We start from the raw sequence: 24,638 nt of genomic DNA, 5'->3' as shown, positions 1-24,638 counted from the left end.
TAACTGCCAAAGAAATACGGGAAAGAGACAAAAGGGCCTTTAGATAACTGATCCTTAGCTTCTCTATTCTGTTTACTCCCCAAGACCTCCCAGCACCCATAACTCACACAGCCCCACTGACAGATACTTGTGTCTATTGAATGGAGTCTTTGCAGGTTCCTCCCTTGACACAGAATGGTCCTCTTTCTCAGCTCAGTGTGATAAATACCCCCACCAGCACTTTTCTGATCGTCACTGTGATGCTTCCCCAAGATGACCCAGTGGCAGTCAAGTCCCTCCTGGCCTTTGTCACAGTAGAATCAATTGCCATTGCTTTCAAAGGGCTGGGCTAAGGCCAGAGCCCACTGGGGGAAATGAGTGGATAGTCCTACTTCCGACTGGGCTGGAAAGGCCAGGAAAAAGGGAAGTTCTCATAGACCTGGGTTTGGTTTCTGCTGTGTCATTAACTATTTGCATAACTGGGCAAGTCATTAACCTTTCTGATCCTCAGCTGCCTCATCTGTAAAATGAAGCTATTAAGCATACTGATCTCGTATCGGTGTTGTGAGGGAGGAATAGAGCAAGGCAGGCCTGGGAAGGGCCTCACATGTAGTTAGTGCCTAGGAAATAAAAGGTGTTGTTATGGTTGTTAATAAGAGCCTATGGTTTAAAAAAAAAAAAAAAGAGCCTATGGTTTACAGCATTGGTTATTTACCTTTTTATGGCACTTGGAGTTTCACAAAGCATTTTGCATGAGTTAGCAGGCATCTCTGGATGCCTGTTGTGTTTAGATACTACATGAGATACTTGATAATCATTTTGTATTTTCTATTCCTCCTATGACGTGGGATAGATGAGCCCTTTCTCTTTTTCTCTAGCCAAGAGAAGTGTGACACAGAGAGGCTGAACAGCTTATCAAAGCAAATCTGCAGCTTAGCCAAGAACAAAACCCTGAGCCCTAAGACATCCATTTATTATGTCAGCCCTCTGTTGGGCAGCCTCATTTCCACGGGCCCCATGCTCCTTCAAAACACTGAAGAGTAAAAAGGACAAAACTCACATTTCTGCCAGACATGATATCCAGGCGTCTCTGGAAGAATGGTTAGCAATCCCGGCATGAGGTTTTGTGTTTAAGGTACTTGGATACGAAGGAGGATTGTAAACCCTGTGGAGCTCATTTCACATGTCAGAGTCTATTCTGGATCTTGAAAGTGGGCCATGGAGGCCCCAGCTGTGCCCCAGCAGAGCTACATTCCTGCAGAGGCTTCTAGCGCTATGCAGGAAGCAGGCAGGGGAGCAGGGCCCGGGATTTGCAAAGGGACCCAGTGGGTGTCTCCACCAAAGGGCCGGAAGAAAATAATAAGCTGTCCCAGCGTCAGCCTGCCAGGCCTTAGTTTTTGCAGAGCCTACATTAGGACAGTATAAACCTTGTTTCCCTTTGCATGATTTCTTTTTAAGGACTTTGGCTATTTTTAGAGGTTCCTTTCACTTGCCAGCTCTCTTTGATCCCACACAGAAAGTCCAAAAGGGACCATTCTCCCATCCTCACATTTTGCCCTGTTTCAGCAGGCCCAGTGGCTCCCGTGGTCCTGTGAGCATATCATTGGTATTCCACGTGCAGCCCTATCCACAACCCAGCTGTTGGCAGGAACCAGGTGGGTTTTATGGAAAGAAGATGAAGTAAGAGAGTATCACCGAAGGCCCCGGGCAAGGACTGGTGTTTGATAAGGGATGAAAGAGCTTGGAAGTGTGTTGAAATCTTGTATTCAAGAGGGTAAACTAAGATAAACCTGCCCCCGGTGTCTAGCATCACCAGGAAGGTGCGGGTTGCACCTTGCAAGCATAGGTAGGTACCAGTAACCTTGATAATACGCTCATCTGTCATCCGTGGCCTCTCAGGGGAGTTTGCTTTCAAGTTGGCAGGTAGTTCAAAGCATGGTTTGCTTTCATTCCTTCAACTCCTCATGGTTCCTCTCCTTGTTTATTTCTTTTTTCTGACTGACCTTTCAAAGCCATTTATACCCTGCACCATCCACTGCTCCTTTCTCATGCTTTCGAGATCAAAGTGCTATTCTGTTGGGTGGGGTTGTTTGAAAAATGGAGAATTTCTACATTATTGGCCTTTGAAAGTAGATTAGGCAACAGGAGGGAAAAAGAAACGTCAGAGGGACTTCTCCTTACTTCGCTAGGCTGCCATCATTTTGTGCATAATTTCTGCTGGCTTTCAAAGGTCCTACATTCCTTGGTTCCTCCTTGGTGTTGGCGGGTTCATGGGGCTCCTCGGGAATTCCATAAATCTAGACATTTAGATGGGCCCACGGGGGTGGGGCAGACAGAAGGCAGAACATTTTCCAATGTTTTCCAGTATTGTATTCTTGACCCTTCAGTGGTGGGAAGACCTTTTCCATAGATGTGTTTGGGTAGAAAAGAGGTAAATGGTGTTGCTTTTTGAAACTGTCCTCGATAGGAATAAGTCATTAGTTTGTAAAGTTTCACACTCTGTGAAGGGAGTTTGGTTGATTTGATTTGCAAAAATTCTTCACACAGCATTTTCAGCAACATAAGTATTATGGGAAGCAGGATACCTGCCTCCCTGAGTCTAATTGCGTCGGGCCCACCATATATAGGGTAGCTCCCCTCACTTCCCTGTCTATACTTCTATAATACTTATGATAATTTATGATCTTATATATGTGTTTGCTTCCTAGTTATTGACTGTCTCATGCCAACACAACTCTCAGCACACACACGCACACGCACACACTGTGGATTATAAGTCTCACGAGGACCCACATTCAGGTTTGATTTGCTCACACATGACAGCACCTAGATGTGTGCCTGTTGCATACAGATTGCTCAGTAAATATTTGGGAATGAATGAATTCAAGAAATATGTTCTTAGAAAAGCTGTTTGGTTTAAAACACCTAACTTACCAAAAATAGTCCTTTCTGTACAGGTCCATTTAAGTGTGGTAATTAGTGTTTGTCAGAGAAGAGTGTTTGGCAAGGGAGTTGGAATCACTGGTTATCCAGATAGGACTTTTAAGGAATAGTATGAGGCCCGTCACTTTCTTTTCTCTCATTTTCCCTTTGATCTGTACACCCTTTCTGTCTTCCTGTATTCACTAAGTGCTAACCAAGTATATGCCAACCATGGTAAAACAGGGATAATGCTATACCTACCTCACAGGATTGGTGTGAGGATAAAATTAGATTGTTGTATTTACCAGTTTCTGGCAAAGTTCCTGACATGTGAAGAGCCTGATAGATGTTAGCCATTAACATTATCAGAAATATTTATGGAGCAACTATGATGCACTTTCTATCTCAGAGTCTCCAGAATCAGGAAAAAGAAGAGCATCTGTACCACCAGGGGGCTTGTGATGATTTTTGTCGTTAGTTTTCTTTGCGTAGTATCTATTTTAAGAGCAGAAAATGACATGGTGACCTCTTGGTTTACAGTGGGGAAGGTCAGCTAGCCAGAACAAGAGTGAGGAAATGAACAAAAAATCAAAATTTTAAATACAGACAATATTACAGACGTTTTCCTTTTGCCTCAGGCTCCTTATGTAGCTTGGCACAGCACTGTTGCTGATCCTGTCTTTTTTAAAAGAAATTTGATATTTTGTTCATCAAGGATTGTTTTGCCCTAAATTTGATTTTTTTTAAATATTGCACTAAAGGGGTGTCCAGCTGGCTCAGTTGGAGGAGCATGCGACTCTTGATCTTGGGGTCATGACTTTGAGCCCCACATTAGGTGTAGAGATTACTTAAATAAATAAATAAACTTAAAAAATATATTGCACTAAAGTATCATTTATCTTGGTTTCTGAGTAAATTTTGTGCCCAAAGCAAGTACCTCCCTTGCCTCACCTTAGTCCCAGCTCCATATGCTAGTAGAATTCCTAATCTCTTATGGTCAAGTTAAGAGCTATCAAATTTATGTACTTAGTACCTACTGTCAACGCCCAGTCCAGTCCACTTCTTAACTTCTAAAATAGCCTCCTCTCTTGTCCATGGACCCCCACCATTTTTATACAGAGTCAGAAGGATCTTTGGAAACGTACATCAACCCCTAGCTTGTAACCTTCTGTAGCTTCTCATTTCCATAAAGTAAAATCTGAATCCTTACCATGGCCTGCAAGATCTTGGATGGTCTGGTCTGACCTCCCACCACTCCCTCCCTTTGCCCACTATATTCCAGTCACTCCTCCACTCCTATCTTCTCTTGGATCCTTGAGTCTAGTGTGGTCTCTTCCACATGGCTGCCTTCATACACATTGTTCACTTTCTAGCACTTTCCCCTGGCTGGCTCCTGCTCACTCTTCAATGGCAGCGGAAGCCACCTCCTCAAAGGTCTTCCCTGACCTCCCAATCTAAGTTCTGCCCCCACCCCCACCTCCATTAGTCTCTTTTGTACCTCCTGTTCTTTCCTTCCCAATGCTTCCTGCCATTTGTGATTAAGTATGTATCTTTCCATGTGGTGACCTGTCTGATCTCTTCCTCGCCCAGTAAACTGTAAGCTCCTGGAGGGCAGAAGCCATGTTTATTTACCATCTTCTTCCCAGCCCATAAACAGTGCCTGGCACAGAAGGGATGCTGGATTATTTGTTGAGTAAAAAGGAATGAGTGAATAAATCAATCTTCAGCTTGCAAAATCTTGACCTGGGGACTCTGCCGCATACTAAGGGACTTTCATGTCCCATTCTGCCCTTTGTTGTTGTGAACTTTGCTCTTCTAGAGCAAGTGTTTTTCCCCTAGATTATTTTTATTGGAAAAAGTGAAGCAAATATAGAGATAATTATTGATTGTCACTCATCAAGTCTCTGCTCCCTATCACCAACATCCTCCTGGGAGCCTGCTGCAGGATTCCTGGGAACCACAGGAAATAAGTCCACTAAACCACTTGAAATGCTTTTATAAAAATAGACCGGCCTTGACCTTCTTCCTGCGGAAGGGCCTCTTTCCTCCGGGCAAACATTGCAAAGAAATGTTATCTGCTCTTAGAAACCTCCCACATCAATCATCCTCCCAGCAGGATTTATCTGGACTTGGAATCCTGTTCTGAAATGGTCTTCCTACTGCCTGGGCCATCACCTGAGCAAATTGCACATTTACTATTTCCGTGCTGTTGTTTTGATACCTCAGTGACACGATAGACAGGAATCAAGGCCTGAGGGACCCATGGGGACAGGCCAGTGCACACTGATACTCTTCAGGGGCAGTTTCTTCCTCCCCAGAGCTTCACACCGCTTTCCTTGGGACTGCAGCAGAGGTGTGCTAGCTTCATCATTTTGATTGCTATGCCCTGACCAAATTCCTTATTTGTGAGTTCTGTTTAAACTACTGATGCGTGGTTTTACTTCAATTGCATTTCCTTGTTTGAAGGAAGCTATCTGTCTCGAGTATTAATGCAAAAGCATCCCATGAACAGAAGGCAGTCCTTGGGATAAACACAGTGAAGGGCAGCTGTGGTTAGCTTCTGCTTAGGTGTTGCTTCCTGCCCCTGCAGCCCTTTTGCTCGCAAAGAGAGGAAAGCATTCGAAAACATAGTTGCACCAGACCAAAGCTGTCTCCTTGCATACAGTCATAATAACTGAAGGAAACTTCAAAGGGGGCCCCCTTTTTCTCTGCAGTGTGATTGAAAGATATCTTCATACCACTCAGAACTTCTGTATCATCAGGGGCCCATGCCCCTCCTTTGGGAAACAAAGGGTTAATAGGTAGGGTCTGTTGCTTTTCAGCAAATAAGCAGAGGATGTCAGTCCCCTTAGGAGCCCTCAAATATAAAAGAAGGATAGAAAAAAAAAAAAAAGAAAATACAGATGAACGTCAATAAGAAGTCTTTAAAGATTGTCCCCGATCCTATCAGCCAAAGATAACTTCTGTTAACATGTCTATTCATAGAGATATAAGCCTTTTATACAGGGTCTTATATATAGGAATATCTCAGATTTTCTGAAACAGAAAGACAGCTTTCTGCTTTCTTAGATTTCTGCATTGTTTGCCTGATTTCTATTTTGTTGCTATCTTTATTTTTCATTTTTCTTATTTTGGCTTACTTTTGCTTTACTTTGCCCTTTTATTAATTAATTAACTAATTAATTAATTTTAATATATTTTTAAAGATTTTATTTATTTATTTGTCAGAGAGAGCACACACAAGCAGGGGGAGTGGCAGGCAGAGGGAGAGGGAGAGGCAGGCTCCCCGCTGGGGACCCAATCCCAGGACTGAGATCATGACCTGAGCCAAAGGCAGCCACTTAAATGACTAAGCCACCCAGGTGCCCCTATTTATTTATTTTCATGCAGAACATTGGGTCATTAACATTAGACCTTAAATTTTTTTTTAATATGAGCAGCTAAAGGTAAAAGTTTCCCTTTAATAATTGTTTTAGTTGCCTCCCCAAATTTTCATATGCTATATTTTGTTATATTGTTCAGTTTAAATTACTCTATAAATTCTCCTTACCCTATACATTTTCTTTTGATGGATTATTTCAAAGTGTGTTGTTTAATTGAAAATATTTGCAGTTTTCCTAGTTATCTTATGGTTTTTGATATCTAGGTTAATTACACTGTGATCAGAGAGTTTATTCCATATGATTTCAATTCTATTCAATTGATTCAGGATTGGTCTGGAGAAAGTAGAATCACATGATTCCATTTTGTAAAAAAAATATATATATATGTATAGTTTTATAATCTGCTTATTTATAACCAGACTTGACTAAATACATTAGGACTGTTTCCCTCATTAATAAACATAAATCTACATCTCCATTTGCAATGGCTACAGAGGATTATAGGATTCTGTTTTGTGGACATGCTGAACTCTGTGAGCTAATCTTCTCTTGTTGGACACTTGGTTGTGTACTGTTTGTCACTATTATAAACAAAACTGCTATAGTCATCCTTGCACCCCATGCCTTGCACCCTCCCCTCCCCCTGGGAGGATTTATGGACGTGGAATTGCGGGGGAAAGCACGTGCATATTGTTAAGGTTTTTACTCAAAATATTCTGAAAGTTTCTACCTATCATGGGTTTAATTTCCATTTTTACTCCTTGGCTTACATGTACTTCCTTTCTGATTTATATGTCTGCTCTTCAAGGTAGAGGAGAAATTATTTGGAAAGTTTTGGACCTGCTGACTTTGGTTTCAAAGTCACCTCATAAAATGAGAGCCTTGCTCCCCTTGCCTCAAGGTGCTCTGAGGATGCATAGCACCCTTCTTGGGATTTCACTGCAGGCATTTACTGGACACGTGACCCAAGCCAAGGGTTGCTTTTCCAGCGTGAGCTTGGGAACTTGCCAGACTCCGCTGGGCCCGGACTAAGGGGGAGCAGAATGGCCTGAGGCAGAGTTGTCTTTTGACTGACACTTGGCTGCTTTCGTCCTTTGCTGCACCACCCTTACCTCTCAGCTCTGACAAACCAGTCCTGACCTCTGTTCAAAGCTCACCTCCTCTCTAAATCTCCAGGCATCAGTGACTCTGTATGATGCAGCAATTCCCAGACCTCTGGTAAAACTACCTGTCAGTGTTTTATGTCTGTCTCTTTAATACGCTGTAAATTTGTAAGTTTACAGTAAATTCTTGCAAGGGGGACCTCATCTCCCACTTATTAAATCTGGGGCTTTTGTACCTGCCGCAGAGCACAATGTATTGAAGGCCGTCAGTAACACTTACTGAAATAAGAACCTGGTTCATCTCCCAGGTTGAGGTGAGGCTTGGCCCAGCCAAATAAAAATGGCAGACAACTGAGAATTCTTGCTCATGTCACATTCCAAATGGTGTCTGTCCTTGTCTTTAAAATAAGAGACAGCCAAGATACAAGTTAAGAACTCACTGTGATTCAGACTGACGGATATTATCTCCGACTCGCCCCTTTATAGATAGATGTGTGACTGCAGGCGAGTCGCTCATGCTCTCTGAATCGGTTTCCTCGCGTGAACGGTACCTACTCACAGGGTTGTTGTAAAGATCACATTTGGTAAGAGCATGGAAAGCAAATAGCGCGTGGTACCTAGCAAGTGATGAGCTCACCACAAATGGGATCATGACTGTCTTTCATAGTTTGGGAATTCGCAAAAGAACCAGCCTCCCTCCTGGGTTTGGGCTGTGTTGTCCCCTGCTCCCCTCATCCTTTCCTGCCATGGGAGGGACGCACTGTAAAGGCTGTTTGGCTTTCTCTAAGGCACTCCGACTCCACCCTTCCATAGCGGAGAGAAGTGGTTGCTTTGCTTAGAGGACTTTGCTTTCTTTTCACAACTCCTGAGATTCAGGTAACAAAGCCTCTGCTGAGTTTTTAACCAAAACAGGGTAAGACTCACCAGGGGTCCACAGGTTGATTGCTCATTGTTTCATAAAGCTGTATGTTTTGCACTAATTCTTTTGATTTTCTTAGGCCTTTTCCATTTACTTTGAACAAGCTTTTCTTTCTTTCTTTTTTTTTTTTAAAGATTTTATTTATTTATTTGACAGAGACATAGCAAGAGAGGGAACACAAGCAGAGGGAGTGGGAGAGGGAGAAGCAGGCTTCCCGCCGAGCAGGGAGCCCGATGCGGGGCTCAATCCCAGGACCCCGGGATCATGACCTGAGCCGAAGGCAGACGCTTAACGACTGAGCCACTCAGGCGCCCCTGAACAAGCTTTTCAGTACCTGACTCTGGGGACCCCAGGAGCACATCTGTGTTCCTTACCTGAGCTGTACCTTACGTCAGTGGGCACAGGGCATAACTCTGCCTTTGCCTCCTGAGCTTTGTTCCTCGGAGAGGGCCCTCCCTGCAGGGGTGGAGGGGTGATCCTGTGAGGGCCCCTCCCCCAGGGGTTTTCATTCACTGGACCTGAGTTGGGGCTGGCCCCTGCAAGCTCAACACATCTCCCCACGGGATTCTGATGCATGCCAGAGTGACAACCCCTGGCCTGAGAAATCCTTTCTTTCCACATCAAGAGAGAGAGAAGGAATCCAGCCTAGAAAGGGAGAGGCCAGCTTGATTATTTTTCTCCTTTTTTCTCCAAAGTTACTGAAATATCTCCAAATCGACTCTCCTTGTTTTCTTTAAAAGCAGTGGCCCAAGGGACACTGCCCATTTTGATATGTTTATTTTTTTCTCTTTCTTTCCATTACTCATATTTCCTTTACTGAATTATTGTTTGTCCTTGTTGGGGGGAAGAAAATAAGACAGAAGGTAAGACAAAACGAGTGAAGGCTCCAGGTCCTTCTGGCCTTGTTCTGCTGTGTGAGGCTGGGACAGGAGGGCTGTTTGTCTCTGCAGCGGAGGGCACAGGCCACAGGCAGTGCATCTTGACTTGATTTGGATTGTCACAGAGCCCCGGCTACTGACCATGGTGGCACATGGTGGCGAGGCCCATATGTCTCCAATCCGAACCAGAAACCAGTTCTGAAGAATGAACTGAGGCCTAGTCACAATATACACGCCCATGATAAGATGAAATCAGGCTTCCGGGGAGGGGGGCAGGGGAGTCATTTAGCTTAGCAGTAATGAGGTTCTGTTTTGTTTCCGTTTCTCTCTGCCTCCTATTTTAATTGGTCCAGTGTTTCCCGAGAGTTCCAAGATTGGAGTCCTCATTTATTCACTTGATGAGCTTCTGCTGTGCCAGACATGAGGAATATAGTGGGGAATAAGGCAGACACAACGAGGACCTCCTGAAGTTTGCATTCGAGTGGGGAAGGCCCACCATAAAAGGGATTCCCAGTGAACTGAGTGTTGCAGTGAAGTCCAGGGTACCATGGAAGTTAGATAATAGGTGACCTACAGAGCCTGAGATGGGAAGACTTCCTAGAAGAAGTAGAATTTATATTCCTAGTGAGTAGGGACAAGAAGGTAGCAGGAAGAGCTTGTGCAAAGGTCCTGAGTGCAGGAAGAGCATGTTTCACTTGGGGAGAAAATAGCCTGCTGTGGATGAGGAGAGATGGCTGTGGCTGGAGATGGTAGGATCAGGCCATGCAGAGCCCTGGAGACTTCTCTCTGAAGGACTGTGGAAAACCACTGAGCAGTGCGGGCTGGGGTGTGACATGATCAGATTAGCTTTTTAAAAACATCACTCTGGGGGCTTAGTGGAGAAGTCGGGGAGGTGAGGCAGAAGCAGGGAACAGGTGCAGTAGCCCAAGTGAAAGGCAGCGGCCCCTCAGATAGGGTGAGCGATGTGGGCCTAGGCCAGATGTGGTGTCTGTGCTTCCCAGCTTCCCAGCCAGGATATCCTGGATCACAGGCGCAGTGGCCTTCTCTGGGAGAGACGGCAGCAGTCAGCCAGGGCTGAGAGGTAATGAGAGGTGAGAGAAACTTGGGTCTGCCCGCTATACCAGAAAATACAATTTCCGCGTTTGAGGGCGCTGCTTTGAGAATGTGGGTCTCATTGATCTTCACTCGCAGATTGAGAAATGAGGCACCAGGGCATCTTAACAGATGACAGATAATGCTGGGGAGCCAGAGTGCCCTCGCTACCTGACCTGCCAGTCGGAGCATTAAGGACTTTTGTCCCTGCTCCTGTCCATCCTGCTGTGACTCACCGAATGACTGGACAGATCGTCTGTCCCTCAGTTGCATGTGTATGACCTCAGAACTGAATTTCCGAGTCATGCCACTATTCTTCATAAAATACACAAGATAGTGTCCCCTCTGAGAGTTTTCAGGGCAGGTCAGACAGCCTGAGGGGGCGGAGCAGACCAGCCAGCTCTCAAGACGCCTCCCAGTCTTATGATGCCTTGGGGCCTGGTGACACTAGAGGAGACAGCTGAGATCATCTTAGGGCGCTTCATTCATTCACTCAGCAAATGGTTATTAAGACCCTGCTGTGTTCCTGGCCCCATTCTCATATGGTGAATAAAGCTGGCAGTGTCCTTACCCCATGGAGCTTACATTCCAGGCATTTCCCAAGGCACAGTCAGTGACCCACACTGCCTCCATGCTCTCTTGGTCTTGGTGTTGAATAAAAAGGCCCATGTTCCCTGGCATCGGACCCTTCAGGCGCCTCTAACAAGAGTGAGCTTCCATTTTATAAATGTGCCAACCTTGCTTTCACCTCTGGGCCTTTGAACTTGCTTTTCCCTTGGCCTGGAGCTCTCTTTGCCAACGTTGCCTCCCACCCCCAGCACATTCCTACTTCTTCTTCAGACTTCGCCTCAAATGTTACTCAAATAAGCCTTCTTTTACGACCAGCCGCAGGAGCAGGCCCAGCCCTCCGGCGGGGGTGAGGGTGGGGTGCCCCTTATCCCTTTGTTCTTCACTGGTGCTGTTTCGTGGACTCTTTCTCCCTCTCCACTTTGCTCCATTAGGGCAGAGCCCTTGTCTGTGACGCTCAGCTTTGTATCTGCAGTGCCTTGCACGTCATGGTACGTAATACGTGCTTACTAAATAGTTGCTGAAAGGAATGAGGGCGGGAGTGGGGTGATGAGCTGTATTGTGCTGCGCAGCATGTGGGTTTTGCTGAAAAGACCTGCACTGTGCAGAAAACCTCTCATGAACCAAAGCCCAAGAAACTCTGCTAATTGCCAGTCGCCATACTGAGCCCCAGGGTGAATATATTTTTAAAGATTTTATTCTTAGGTAATCTCTGCACCCAACGTGGGGCTCAAACTCACAACCCTGAGACCAAGAGTCGCATGCTCTACTGACTGAGTCAGCCAGGCGGTCCCAAGTATGAATATTTTTGATTGATTACATCAGTATGACATTAATCCTACATATTTTCTAAAACCATTGATCTCTCCCCGCAAAAATAACAGATCAGAGAGATGAAAAAAACCAGGGAAGGGATGAGTTGATCTATTACTATTCATTAATTCATTCAACCAATACTTATTAAATACTATGATTTATCAGGCACGGAGGACACAGAGGCAATAGAAAAGCCAAGTTCCCGCTTTCTTGTCTATTTTTTCTCCTGTAGGGGGAGATACTGCATTTTTAAAAAAGTGAACAGCTAAGATAATCTGAAACAGTGCCAATTCTTCTCTCCGTCCATTGAAATCAGATACCAGTGGCCGGAGAGCGGGAGTGCATCAGCAGGGGGAGAGTGGTCCGGGTGTCTCTGAGGAGGTCACACTGAGCTGCAACCTTTGAGGATGAGCAGGAATTCAGTGGGTGGGGTCAGGGACGTGTGCAGAGCCCCATGTGTCCCAGTGTGTTTCACTGGCTGGAGGAGACTGCGTGATCCCCTGGAGCAAGGAGCTGGCGCATTTCGGGGAAGAAAAGTCAGGATGCTAAGCTTTCTTCCAGTTGTTAGCCCAGAATAGGCACAGGACTCAAAATAATTCACCAACTGGGGAGCCACAAGAGTTAATAGAATCTTTTCAAAGGACAGGTGCTTCTCTGAGGGCCAGTGCTGCCTCCATTGTGAACCTGTCCTGATCCTCACCAAGTTCAAATTCATTGTCTCCTCCTGCAGCGTGTTGGCTGGCGCTGTTTGTGGCAGTCACTACATTCTACCCATCAATTATAGTTATTTGCATCCTCTGGTTGGCCTCCCTAGTGACTTTTCAACTCCTTGAGGACAGGGATTGGATCTTATGCTCTCCCTTCTCCCATGGACACACTCTTGTCTCACACTTAGTAGATGCTCAGTGGATATTTGCTGACATTTATTAAATTGGATAACTAAGATTTCTGGCTAATATTTTAAAAACATACCTATTTTAAAGAGTCTTGGGGCACCTGGGTGGCTCAGTCAATTGAGCGTCTGTCTTTGGCTCAGGTCCCAGGGTCCTGGGATGGAGCCCCATGTCGGGCTCTCTGCTCAGCGGGGAGCCTGCTTCTCCCTCTGCCTGCCGCTCCCCCTGCTTGTGCTCTCTTGCTGTCTCTCTCTCTGTCAAATAAATAAATAAATAAATAAATAAAATCTTAAAGGGGTGCCTGGGTGGCTCAGTCGTTAAGCATCTGCCTTCGGCTCAGGTCATGATCCCGGGGTCCTGGGATCGAGCCCCACATCGGGCTCCCTGCTTGGCAGGCAGCCTGCTTCTCCCTCTCCCACACCCCCTGCTTGTGTTCCCTCTCTTGCTGTATCTCTCTGGTCAAATAAATAAATAAAATCTTTAAAAAAAAAATCTTAAAAAAAAAAAGTCATGATTTGGACAAATGGTAATTTGGAGCATAGAATTCTTGAGGGAGACCCACACCCAGATGGTTCTAGTCGAGAATGTCAGATGCCTGAGGCTTTCCAGTGAGGATGGCAGGATAAGAAAAGCAAGTTGTGGGGGACACAGGAAGAAGCAGGGCCATGAAGACTAAATGCCTAATTTGGCTGTTTTGGTCTTGTTGGTGGTAAAGAGCCATTGAAAATCATCTTGTACGTGGGGCGCCTGGGTGGCTCAATCATTAAGCATCTGCCTTCGGCTCAGGTCATGATCCCAGGGTCCTGGGATCAAGCCCCAAATCGGGCTCCCTGCTCAGTGGGAAGCCTGTTTCTCCCTCTCCCTCTGCTTGTGATCCCACTCTCACTGCCTCTCTCTGTCAAATAGATAAAATCTTTTAAAAAAAAAAAAAGAAAGAAAATCATCTTGCACGGCGCCACTGATGTCCATGTTTACTCTGAGATTTCTGCTGCCTGGTTGGTTAGTTGGTTGATTTAGGGGTTGGTTGGGGTTTCTTATTTCCTTGGTCATTTCTTTTCTTCCAGTGGGTTCATTTTCCATATATACAGAACGATTTGTCCTGATTAATCTAGATTTATGCAGCTCGAATCTATCTTTATCATTTAATTAGTATGTTTAAAGTTGAGTTAGTGTTCAAACTGGAATTTAAATCACATGGAAATTTGGTATCACTACTGGAAATATATAACCAGTTGCAACAGAAGGTAATTGTAAAAGTAAGCATGATCAAAACATAGCATGTTAGGAAATTAAAAAAAGTAAGTATATAACTATAAAGCCTAATTAATTTGTACTGTCTTATGAAGTGCTTCCTAGATGTTATCTCATGATTTCATGGGGTGGCACTTGAGCATACCATTATTCTCGGTTTCATTGATGAAAAAACTTCATTCTTGAGCAATGAAGAAATTCAGTCACTCCCAGAGTTAGGAGGTCTTTCGAACTGAATTATCATTTAGTTTTTTTGTTTGCAAATGTCCTATGTGAAGAGGACCCCAGGAATTTCATGGAGCTAAAAAGTAGAATAGATGGTGGGGCCAGAGATGATTAACTGTTAAAACATAAATTTAGGTAGGAACTGTTTGCTTTTGTAAGTAAAGATAAAATCTAACGAAGCATGGAAACACAAAGCGAAAAAAGCAAGGGGGGAAGGGAGCCCTGCACTGGGGGTGTGAAGGAAAGTGTCCGCCACGAGCAGAGGAGCCGGCTAACCCGTGGCTCCCCGGAGCCCCACATGGCTCGCCCGGCAGTGATCCGGCCTCAGTTCAGGCTGAGGAATGGCCCAGTGAGAACAGGGTTACATGGAGACAGCGAAGGAAAGAGAGGGCCCAAGTGCTTTGCTTCTCTCTCGGCTGTAGCTCATTAACTAAACTCAAGTTCATTTTCCTTGTCCCCTTGGACAAGGTTAAAATCCTGACGGAGGCCCGAGGGGATCGTCCTATGGGGCCTTTTCGGGGTCAGAAAACTCACATGCAAGCTCCTTTGTTTACATCAACAAATCCAGCTGCATCGTGCAGGCGCTTGACCGGCCACTGACTCTCAACTCAAAACAGATGTCTGGGCTGCACAGAGGAAGCACGCAGGGCTCCTGAACTGGTGGGACTTTGTCTCAATGAGTGGGAGAAAAGGACAAGAGATGGATGGCACTGGGTGTGCCAAGAGCTGACAACAGCAGCAGTCTACCAGACCTGGCTGTGGGCTGGCTTGAGCCATGTGGGCTCCCAGATGAGATACTCAGAGAGGACTGGAGAGGCCCAGCTGCATTCCTGCCCGAGAAAGCCAAGTTCCTGTGTGTGCTGGACTGGGGGGCTTTGAACCACCTTTGGCAGGGATGTTGAAGGAGATGAGGTCCCCTAGGCTTGAGAAGGGGAAGTGGGATCAGACAGAACCAGGATTCCACTTGGAGCTCAGTCCTAGAAACCGCTTTTCTGGTTTCTGTCTATGTAACGTTTTTGAATGTTATCCATATGGTAGATGATGAAATAAATCTCTCCTGATACATAAATAGTTATCTAATAAATGATGAGGTTACTCAGTATAGTAGACATTTTTCAGGTAATGCTTACTGGTTAGAAATGTCAGTGAATGATGAACAACCAAGTCCTCCTCAAAGAACTAGGCCTTTTCACAAACACTGTATGCAGTGCATCCCAGGGAGCCCCATGTTATCTACACACTTATTTGAACAAACAGGCTTGCATTACATACCATGCTCTACTCTGGAACTGATATTCACTTAGTAGATTTGCAAAATGGAGCACTCTGATACACTTTTTCCTTGAGGAAAAGGATGAAATCAAGGCAAATAACAATTATTTCAGATATGAGGAACTGATTTTACAAGACAGTACGACATATATATGGATTGGAAAGTGAGAGTACAAATTACACACACACACACACACACACAAATGTGACAATAGCCATCATCGAATGGGGAGGTTACAGATGACTGTTGTTTTCTTCTTTCTATTTTTCCATATTTCCCTCATTTTTCACAAATATCATGTATTATTTGTATAATTAGAGAAATTTCTACTTTTAAAAATCCATTAAAAATGCTGTATATAGCTCTTGCTGTAGTCTAGGGGTCAATACCTTGACTTTACTGCTACAAGTTCCTCACTCAAGACTCCCTCTAGAAAACAGGTCTTTTCCCCTTCAGATAAAATTTGAAAATTTCTTGCTTGGGAGCAGTGGCGATCCTTAAGATTCAACATGGTACTGATGCGAGAGGTAAGAGGTAAGGGACTAGGCTTCCAATCTCTTATGATACACTTGGCACAGAAAAAAAAAATGATTTCTCACTTTTCTTTCTCTGACCTTTCCATTCTTGTGGCTCCTGTCAGCAGACTCTAGTTACAGTAAAGCAGATCTGCATTTGCATCCCTCTCCACCATCTGCTGACCATGGGACCGTGGCCAAGTCATCTATAATCTTTGTGCCTCCATCTGTTTGTCTGTAAACTAATAGGCTTATTATGAGGAGTAAATGAAATAATGCATGTAAGCTCATGTTAGCACAAGCAGTCAACATTGGCTATTATCATTATTATCTCCTTGGCTTATCTCTGTCATCATTTCCAACTATGATATGGAGAATGTTCTTCTGATTTAGCTGGTTTTTATAAGTTCAAGGCATCCTTTGAGAACTGGGGCCTTCCAGAATGGCCCCAGGAGCCCTAAAAACAAAAGGGAAAGGCTTAGAATACAGTTCCTCCTTACCTGCTGCCACAGGGCTGTTTCCCCACAGAAGCTTCAAAGTCTGGTTGAGCAGCAAACTTCACTCCCTACAGAAACCCCTGGGAGCTTGGCTGCCTGGCCCCATTGCCTGCTTCCTTCAATAAGCCAGCACTCTCTTTAAGCTGTTCCTTTTGGTTTCTGTGACTCAGACTATCTTAGGTCATTCTGAGACAGGCTTCTCCTCCCTACCTTCCTTACTTCTACCTGCTGTCCTGGACATTTGTCATCCTTTTGACTGCCCAGTATCTGAAGCCACATCCCCTATTTGAGGGATTACCCACCCCCCAGGGTCTTGGTCTGGCTACACCCTTCCTGTGATATTGGACCACCACACCTTCCCAGTGATTCTTGGGGCAACCCCAGGTTCTCTAAATTCTCTTTCTGTTTATTAGCAGTCAAAGTCAATTTTGGTTGCTTACAATTAAGAAACCCAGTCAGCTCCTACCCTGGCATAAATCCTTCAGCTGTGAGTGCTTCAGACTCTCTGAGCTCCTCACGTCCTATCATTTCTTACACTCTACTGGTTATGACATCTTGTTATAACTGCTCATCTTCCCCAGACTGTTAACTGCCTGAGGACGAGGACTAAAGCCATCTAGATCACTGCAGTATCTCTATCACGGAACAGAGTGCCTGGTACATAGTAGGCCCTCAGCCTATGCCACATGAATGAATAAGCAAGCAAACTTTACCACACAGGCAGGGACCAGAACAACCACAGTAGTTTCACTTGGAGAATTAGTTAACTTGCCAGCTTTCTGATAACCTGGCACCATTCCCAGTCTGATTCTAGGGGAAGCCAGATTTCCTTTAGGCTTTGGCAAGGAAGAGGATATTCCAGCAGCATCTTGAGTGTGAGGGTGAGATGTTGGCCACGTCTTGAAGTGGGTGAGTAATCCCCCAGGCAGCACTTAGCTTTAAACTCTGGCTTATAACACGGTCATCTCCTGAAGCTCCCAGCTTAAAATGGAAAGTGGCATTACTCATGGTGAAGAGCAGACAATAAAAAAACATTTAGGTGGGGCCCGACACAATGGAGTGAGTATTCCCTGATGATGGATGAGAGCATCTCCACCCTGAGCACCCTCAGCCCCGGCAGACAGCTCAGTCATAGCAGGGCTTTTTAACAACACCTCTAACTTAGCTCATCACTCAGTACCTTGCTCTTTGGAGTATTGGAAGACACTGTGTTTCTCAGCCTACAGCAGGCTTGGTGGGAGGAAATGCCCCTCCGTCCATATCAGCAGGTAGTATAAAGCAGTCGTTACGAACATAGGCTTTGGTGTCCAACAGACCTGGGTCTGAATCCCAGCTTGCCTATTCTAGCTCTGCGACCCTGAGTAAGTTACTTAACTTCTCTGATCCTCAAGTTCCTCATTTGTAAAAATGGGTTAAATAGTATCTACTACAGGTTGTGGGAAAAGTAAATCAGACAATCTGTGTAAAGCTTTCATCACAATGCCTGGCACATAATCAACACTCAGTAGATGATCGCTGTGGGAACTGACAACGTTCTTTGACCATTTTCCTCCCCCAGCCTCCATTACTTCTCCATCCTTTCTTATTTTATTTCTCTGTTAATCTCACTCAGCCCCCATGCCCCTCTTGCAGGAGTGATCCCTTACCTATAGTGCCCTATGAGCTCTGGCCACACCCCAGCCTCCCTTCATGGCCACTACTCTCCATTTCTGTCTTGGTTTTCTCTTACTTTCTCAGTGTCTGCCAGCTTGTGTACCAAGAGCCCACTGTTCAATATCTGACCTGTCATTCTCTCTTCCCTAGTACACAATCCATGCCTTGCATGCCATGAGGCAAAATGCGCTATAATAAATCAATCTGATTATAATGAAGCCTCATGGACAAATTGAGCATGAGGCTATATAAACTGAACTGGGCTCAACACCAGTTTTTCCAGTGCCCCAGTGTAATAGACATGCCCCCACAGAAAGCAAAGTGGATCACAGTCCAGTCTTAGCAACTTGGGCCTTGGGCAGCAGTGGTGATAATTACAAAGGGAGTTTTTCTCTTGGGAAAGAACATACCACCAGCTTTTCCAACAATAGGCGTCTTTAGTGAGTTCACACATGAGATTCAGACTTTTTAAAAAGGATATACTCTTGGCCTAAAGCATGCATTACTACTTAGAGATAAGCAATGGCATACGTGTGTCAAGAGTTTCAGCATCATACTAGGTGGTTCTATACCAATGACCCAGAGACTCAGCAGTCACCAGTTCCTCCAGGGTTAAGAAAACCTGTCACCTTTGATCACTGATGACTAGATTAACCTCAGGTGATCATCTCAGAACATGTCCCAATCCTCAATTATTCAACACTTCTAATGAGTAGCCTTCTATGTGCTGGATGTATTTCTGGATATCATGGAGGATACAGTAAAAGAATAGGAGGCAAGCCTTGCCCTCCAGGAACTTACAGCCCAGCAGGGCAGGTAAATGCACACGAATAGCTCATGGGGGGAAAATGTGACAGATGTCACAAACAAGGCATCAGGGCTTATGGGAGTCCCCAGGAGGCACAGCTCACTGATGACAGAGATATTAGGGAACAGTGATGACTTGAGATGGTTTGTAATGTGGGACTAGGGTCTCAAAAGGCCAAGATCGAAGGTACATTGGACAGAGGATACAGCATAGGAAGGAACAGAGTTAGGAAAATGCATAGTGAGAATTGGAATCACGACACTTTGAATTAGGACTGGCTCATATATAATGGGTTCTTGAAGGTGAGGAATAAAGCTGGAAAGATATCTAGACGGATCTTAAATCCCACTTCCTGTTCAGCATCTCCACTTGGATGTCCAGTAATTATCTTAAGATGACCCAGACATAACTTGATTTCCCCCACGCAGCCCCTCAGCCTCTCTTTCTCAAATATTTCAAATCTTAGTAAATGTCCCTGATGTCTCAGCTGAAAAACAGAGAAGTCCTTTTATGTCTCTACTTCATGTAAGCCCATTCCATTCATTCGTCAGCAAGTTCTATTTTTTCTTGTTCCAGGCTTTATCCTCTGTCTGCCCTCTTCTGGGTTCTCCATTATTCCCACTGTGTTCCAAGCCACCATTCACACCTGCATCCTGCTTTAACCCTTGGCCTCCTACAGCAGCTTGCTTAAGTCTGATTACAGGGCTTTGCTTGGGTAGAACCTTCTAGAGGCTTACTATTGCTCTGTCCTTGGGAAGATGGTGCTCCGCAGGCTCATGATCAGCCTCTAGCCTCCCGAATACTCATCCCTCACCGCTCCTCCCTTGCTCATTGTGCTCCACCTTCACCACTTGCTTTCCTTCTTTTCCTCACCAAGCATGGATCTGCCACAGTACATTTGTGTTTACTGTTCCCTCAGCCTGAAATGCTTCTCTGTCCTTAGACCTTTACATGTCCATTTCTCAGCTCAAATGTCCTCTCTGCACAAGGGCCTTTCCTGACCACCCTAACTAAAGCAGCCCCTTTTCAGATTTTTTCTACTTGGAACTCCACTCTTTCCTTTGTAGCACTTACCTGAAATGCTCTCCAATATTGATGTCTGTTTTCCTGTTTCATCACCACCACTTCCACTAATAGGTAGGCTCCGCAGGGGCTTTGTCTTACCACTGTCCCTTCAGTCTTTCCCACAATCCTAGCCTGCCCAGGTACTTAGTAGTTATTCTTGAAACGTAGGTGGCCCAGGCCACGCACCCAGAAATTCTGATTCATGTATCTGGGCCAGGGCCAGGCAAAAGAAGAGTTAATTAATTTAAATCTTCTAACCATGTGCATATTTTTAAACCATGTTATACCTAGCATGAGCTGCAGGTAGTTCTAAGTTTAAGACAGAGTTGAGAGCCCTGACCTGGAGAATGGAAATCTCTCTAGCATCTTACTATTTGTGTGTGGGGTCCCACAGGCATCACCCAGGTACTTGTTAGAAATGCACACTCTCAGGCCCCACCCCAGACTTAGAGAACCAGAATCTGCCATTCAACAAGACGCCCCAGGTTGACTTGTATGCGTATTAAATTTAGGAAGAACTGACCTAGCAGAAGTACAGAATTATGTACTCTGTGTAAGTACTTTGAACTTGGCAGGATGAATTTGCTCTATCTGTAGGATTTTGAGGTGGGCATGACCCTCAGACAGTTGGAAAGGTGGTTCTGAAGCCACAGGAAGAGAATTCAAGAGGAAGTGGGTGTCTTCCCCAAAATGCGCATTGAAGGTTGGCGTCTAGGGGCTTGGTGAGGTCGTCAATGGAGAGAAAAACAAGAGAGAAGAGAAGCAGACAGAGTTGGTGGGCCATGGGAGAGGCCCGGGATGGCACGAGAGGAGGTGAGCTGAGGTGTGGAAGTGAGAAAAGAGACTGATAAGGAGTGCTTCCGAAAGTATGGGCAGGGGACAAGGTCAAGAAAGGGACCGCCAAATGTATCAGATTTGCAGAAAAGTCTTGAGTCTGTCTCCGGAGATGGGTGGATGGGGGAGCCAGGAGAGGAGACAAGAGGCTTGAGTCAGCGTAAGAAGCTGGGGACGGTGAGCCCACACCACCCTCCTGGGAACGACTGGGATCCCACCAAAAGAAAATTCGTGTCTTGAGGGAGTAAGATGGGAGAGCAGCTTTTCTAAAATGAGAGACCTGAGAATGTTTGTCAAGAAGAAACCTGCAGGAAAAGGGACTGAATAGATTGAAGATCCAAAGAGAATTTAATAAGACCAGGTCCTGAAGTGGGTAGGAGAGAATCAGATGAAGAATGTAGATTAGACTCAGGTGCTTGTTAATGCTGAGGCTGACCTAGACAGGGACAAAGGAAAAATAACAGGCTGCCTTCAGGGAAGGAAACTGGGTGAACTGGGGAGCCAGGGGCAGCTTTCTTTTTTATTTAAGAAAAACAAACAAAAAATAATAAGAAGAAACACCTGTGTACACTCTACACAGATTTAACAAATGTTAACATTTTCTCAAATTTACGTCAGATCTTTTTTTTTTTTTAAAGATTTTATTTATTTGACAGAGAGAGACACAGCGAGAGAGAGAACACAAGCGGGGGGTGGGGGGAGAGGGAGAAGCAGGCTTCCCACCGAGCAGGGAGCCCGATATGGGACTCGATCCCAGGACCCTGGTATCATGACCTGAGCCGAAGGCAGAAGCTTAATGACTGAGCCACCCAGGCACCCCTCTTCGGGTCTTTTTTATATATAAAATAAAACATCAGAGAGGAAGTTGGAGTTCCCATTTTCCTTTTACATAATATTTCTCTCTTCCTCTGATGCAACTACTATTAGGAATTTAGGGGTGTGTGTAATGCACATAAACAGTGTGCTCTCTGGTTCTGCAGATGCTTCTATTCACTCACATTATATCTGAGATCTCTATTTGTATACGCCCATACAGATACATCAACAAATATTATGTAAGTAAACTCTGTAAGTAAGCTCTGGTCTTACAAATAACCTATACTGTATTTGCATATATTCTGTAGGGACAAACAGGTATGTTAGTTTTTCACCCTCATTGAAACTGTTGCTCTGAACAACCTTGTACATGGAGAGATATATTTTTTACTGTCTACTCTTTTGAACTTTTTTTTTTCCAGATTTTATTTATTTATTTGAGAGAGAAAGAGAGAGCATGAGTTGGGGGGAGGGACAGAGGGACAAGCAGACTCCTTGCCGAGCAGGGAACCTGACGTGGGGCTCGATCCCACAACCCCGGGATCATGACCTGAGCTGAAGGCAGATGCTTAACTGACTGAGCCACCCAGGTGCCCCTCTTTTGAACTTTCTGAATTTTTTACCATTTATATATATATATATATATATTTAAAGATTTTATTTAGTTCTTTGACAGAGAGAGAGAGCACAAGTAGGCAGAGCAGCAGGCAGAGAGAGAGGGAGAAGCAGGCTCCCCGCTGAGCATGGAGCCCGATGCGGGGCATGATCCCAGGACCCTGGGATCATGACCTGAGCTGAAGGCAGACGCTTAACCGACTGAGCCACCCAGGCACCCCAACCATTTATATTTTTAACAGGTGTTTTATTTTTTAAAATTTTTTATTTAAAATCAATTTAATTAACATATAGTGTATTATTAGTTTCAGGGGTAGAATTTAGTGATTCATCAGTTGCATATAACACCCAGTGCTCATTACATCAAGTGCCCTCCTTAATGCCCATCATCCAGTTACCCCATCCCCCCCACCTACCGTCCCTCCTGCAACCCTATAGATTATTCCCTATAGTTAAGAGTTCATTTGTTTCCTATAGTTAAGAGTCTCTTATGGTTTGTCTCCCTTTCTGTTTTCATCTTATTTTATTTTTCCTTCCCTTCCCCTATGTTCATCTGCTTTGTTTCTTAAATTCCACATACGAGTGAAATCATGATACTTGTCTTTCTGTGACTAACTTCGCTTAGCATAATACCCTCTAGTTCTATTCACGTCATTGCAAATGGCAAATTTTCATTCTTTTTGATGGCTACACAATATTCCATTGTGTATATATACCACATCTTCTTTATCCATTCATCAGTTGCTGGACGTTTGGGTTCTTTCCAGAGTTTGGCTATCGTGGACATTGCTGCTATAAACATTGCAAATCACTTTAACAGATGCTTTAAATAAGAAAAATTAATTTCCCCTGGAAACCTGCCAGTTAGTATTTCTCAAAGTATGATCCAAGGAACACCGACATTAGAATTACGTGGGACATTTGTTATAAATGCAGATTCCTGGGCCCTGCCTCAGACCTTTTGAGTCTACACTATACTAACCCTCTCCAGGTGATGCTGAGGCATCCTCCAGTTTGGGACGTACCTGAGAGACAGATGGTTCTTCTGAGAGGAGTTGGGAGTGGAGGGGGGTGGTCAGAGGGAGGGCTGGACTAGGACATGACATTTGGAGTAGAAAGGATGGGGAAATCCATGGAGATTTATCAAGATAATATATGCAGGAAGTTCAAAAGTCCAGCACAGGTGACCATGGCAGTTAAAAAATAATTCTGTGGAGTCCACCGCTTAGTGTCTGTGTGCCCTTGGGAAGTCACACAACCTCTCTGAGCTTCAGTGTCCTCATCTACAATATATAATAGTACCTAACTGAAAGGAATTTTGTGAAGATCAAATGACTTAAGGCACATGACCTGCTTAACCCAGAGCTTGAAACTTCTTAGGTGGCCACCAAATGAGGATAGTGGTGGTGAGTGTTAATCTTTATCACCCCCTTTGTAATCCATTCATACACATTTTATAATTTGGATCATACCCCATTATTGAAACTACAACTGAGGTTTATAGTAACCAGATGTTGCTTTCATATCACATGGATGGAGATCTTCAATATGTCGCCCTCAGCCATTCCATTATTCTCATGGGAAAGTATGATTAACACATAAAATCAGCTGTAAGACACAGGTTCTAGAAATGTATTAGGTGGATAATGGAGAGTGCCTGTATTGTTGGAGGTGGGGGGCTGAGTCCCAAAGGGTAAACATTTTGAACTTTAAGTGTAAATATATAGCTGAATACATCCACGCACTCTCATAGCACGCACACGGCCCGGATTATCCCTACAGAGGAGCTGAGTGTGTGTCAACACAGGGGCCTTGGTGACACAGCAATATCTACACCTCTTCCCTGTGAGCACCTTCCTGGCAGGGCCAGTGGTGAGAGGCGAGGGGGCCAGAGGCAGGGCGTGTAGGGTCCCATCCACAGACAAGGACCAGGGAAAATTGACCCAGGCGTGCCCATCAACTTTCCTCCCTGCATCTCAACCCACCTTTCTCCTGTGACTTGCATCAGCCAGAGGAGCCCAAATCTGCCACCACAGCTGGAGACAGAGTTCCAGACCCCTGGCTTACACTTCAGATACAGAGGTCTGAGTCCCAGCTCTGCCTCTCTTAACTTGTTTTTTTCTTTTTAATTAATAGACTTTACGTTTTAAAAGCAGTTTTTAGGGGCGCCTGGGTGGCTGAGTTGTTAAGCATCTGCCTTCGGCTCAGGTCATGATCCCAGGGTCCTGGGATCAAGCCCCGCATCGGCTCCTCGCTCAGCAGGGAGTCTGCTTCTCCCTCTGCCTGCCGCTTCCCCTGCTTGTGCTCTCTCTGGCAAATAAATAAAATCTTGAAAAAAAAATTTTTTTTAGGGGCGTCTGGGTGGCTCAGTCGTTAAGCGTCTGCCTTCGGCTCAGGTCATGGTCCCAGGGTCCTGGGATCGAGCCCCACATCGGGCTCCCTGCTCAGCGGGAAGCCTGCTTCTCCCTCTCCCACTCCCCCTGCTTGTGTTCCCTCTCTCGCTGTGTGTCTCTCTGTCAAATAAATAAACAAAA

At 44.9% G+C, this 24,638-nt stretch overlaps 1 protein-coding gene across 8 annotated transcripts in view; it reads right to left on the bottom strand.

The window, feature by feature from the left end:
• The window catches only part of FGF1 (fibroblast growth factor 1), a 101,361-nt gene that overhangs the window by 49,054 nt on the left and 27,669 nt on the right, over positions 1-24,638 (bottom strand). The window contains exon 1 of one of the 8 annotated variants that reach the window (XM_081826933.1): positions 1,040-1,479. The exons of the other annotated variants lie outside the window; for them this stretch is intronic. The gene's annotated coding sequence lies outside the window, so the exon portion shown is untranslated. Of the gene's footprint in view, positions 1-1,039; positions 1,480-24,638 lie in introns of those variants that run through there. 8 annotated transcript variants of the gene reach the window in all.

This window comes from Leptonychotes weddellii, chromosome 7, assembly GCF_054177405.1.
Source record: "Leptonychotes weddellii isolate Sample4059 chromosome 7, ASM5417740v2, whole genome shotgun sequence".
Classification (NCBI taxonomy): domain Eukaryota; kingdom Metazoa; phylum Chordata; class Mammalia; order Carnivora; family Phocidae; genus Leptonychotes; species Leptonychotes weddellii.
Note: the sequence above shows the minus strand (reverse complement) of the source record. Positions and strands in the feature narration are given on the sequence as shown.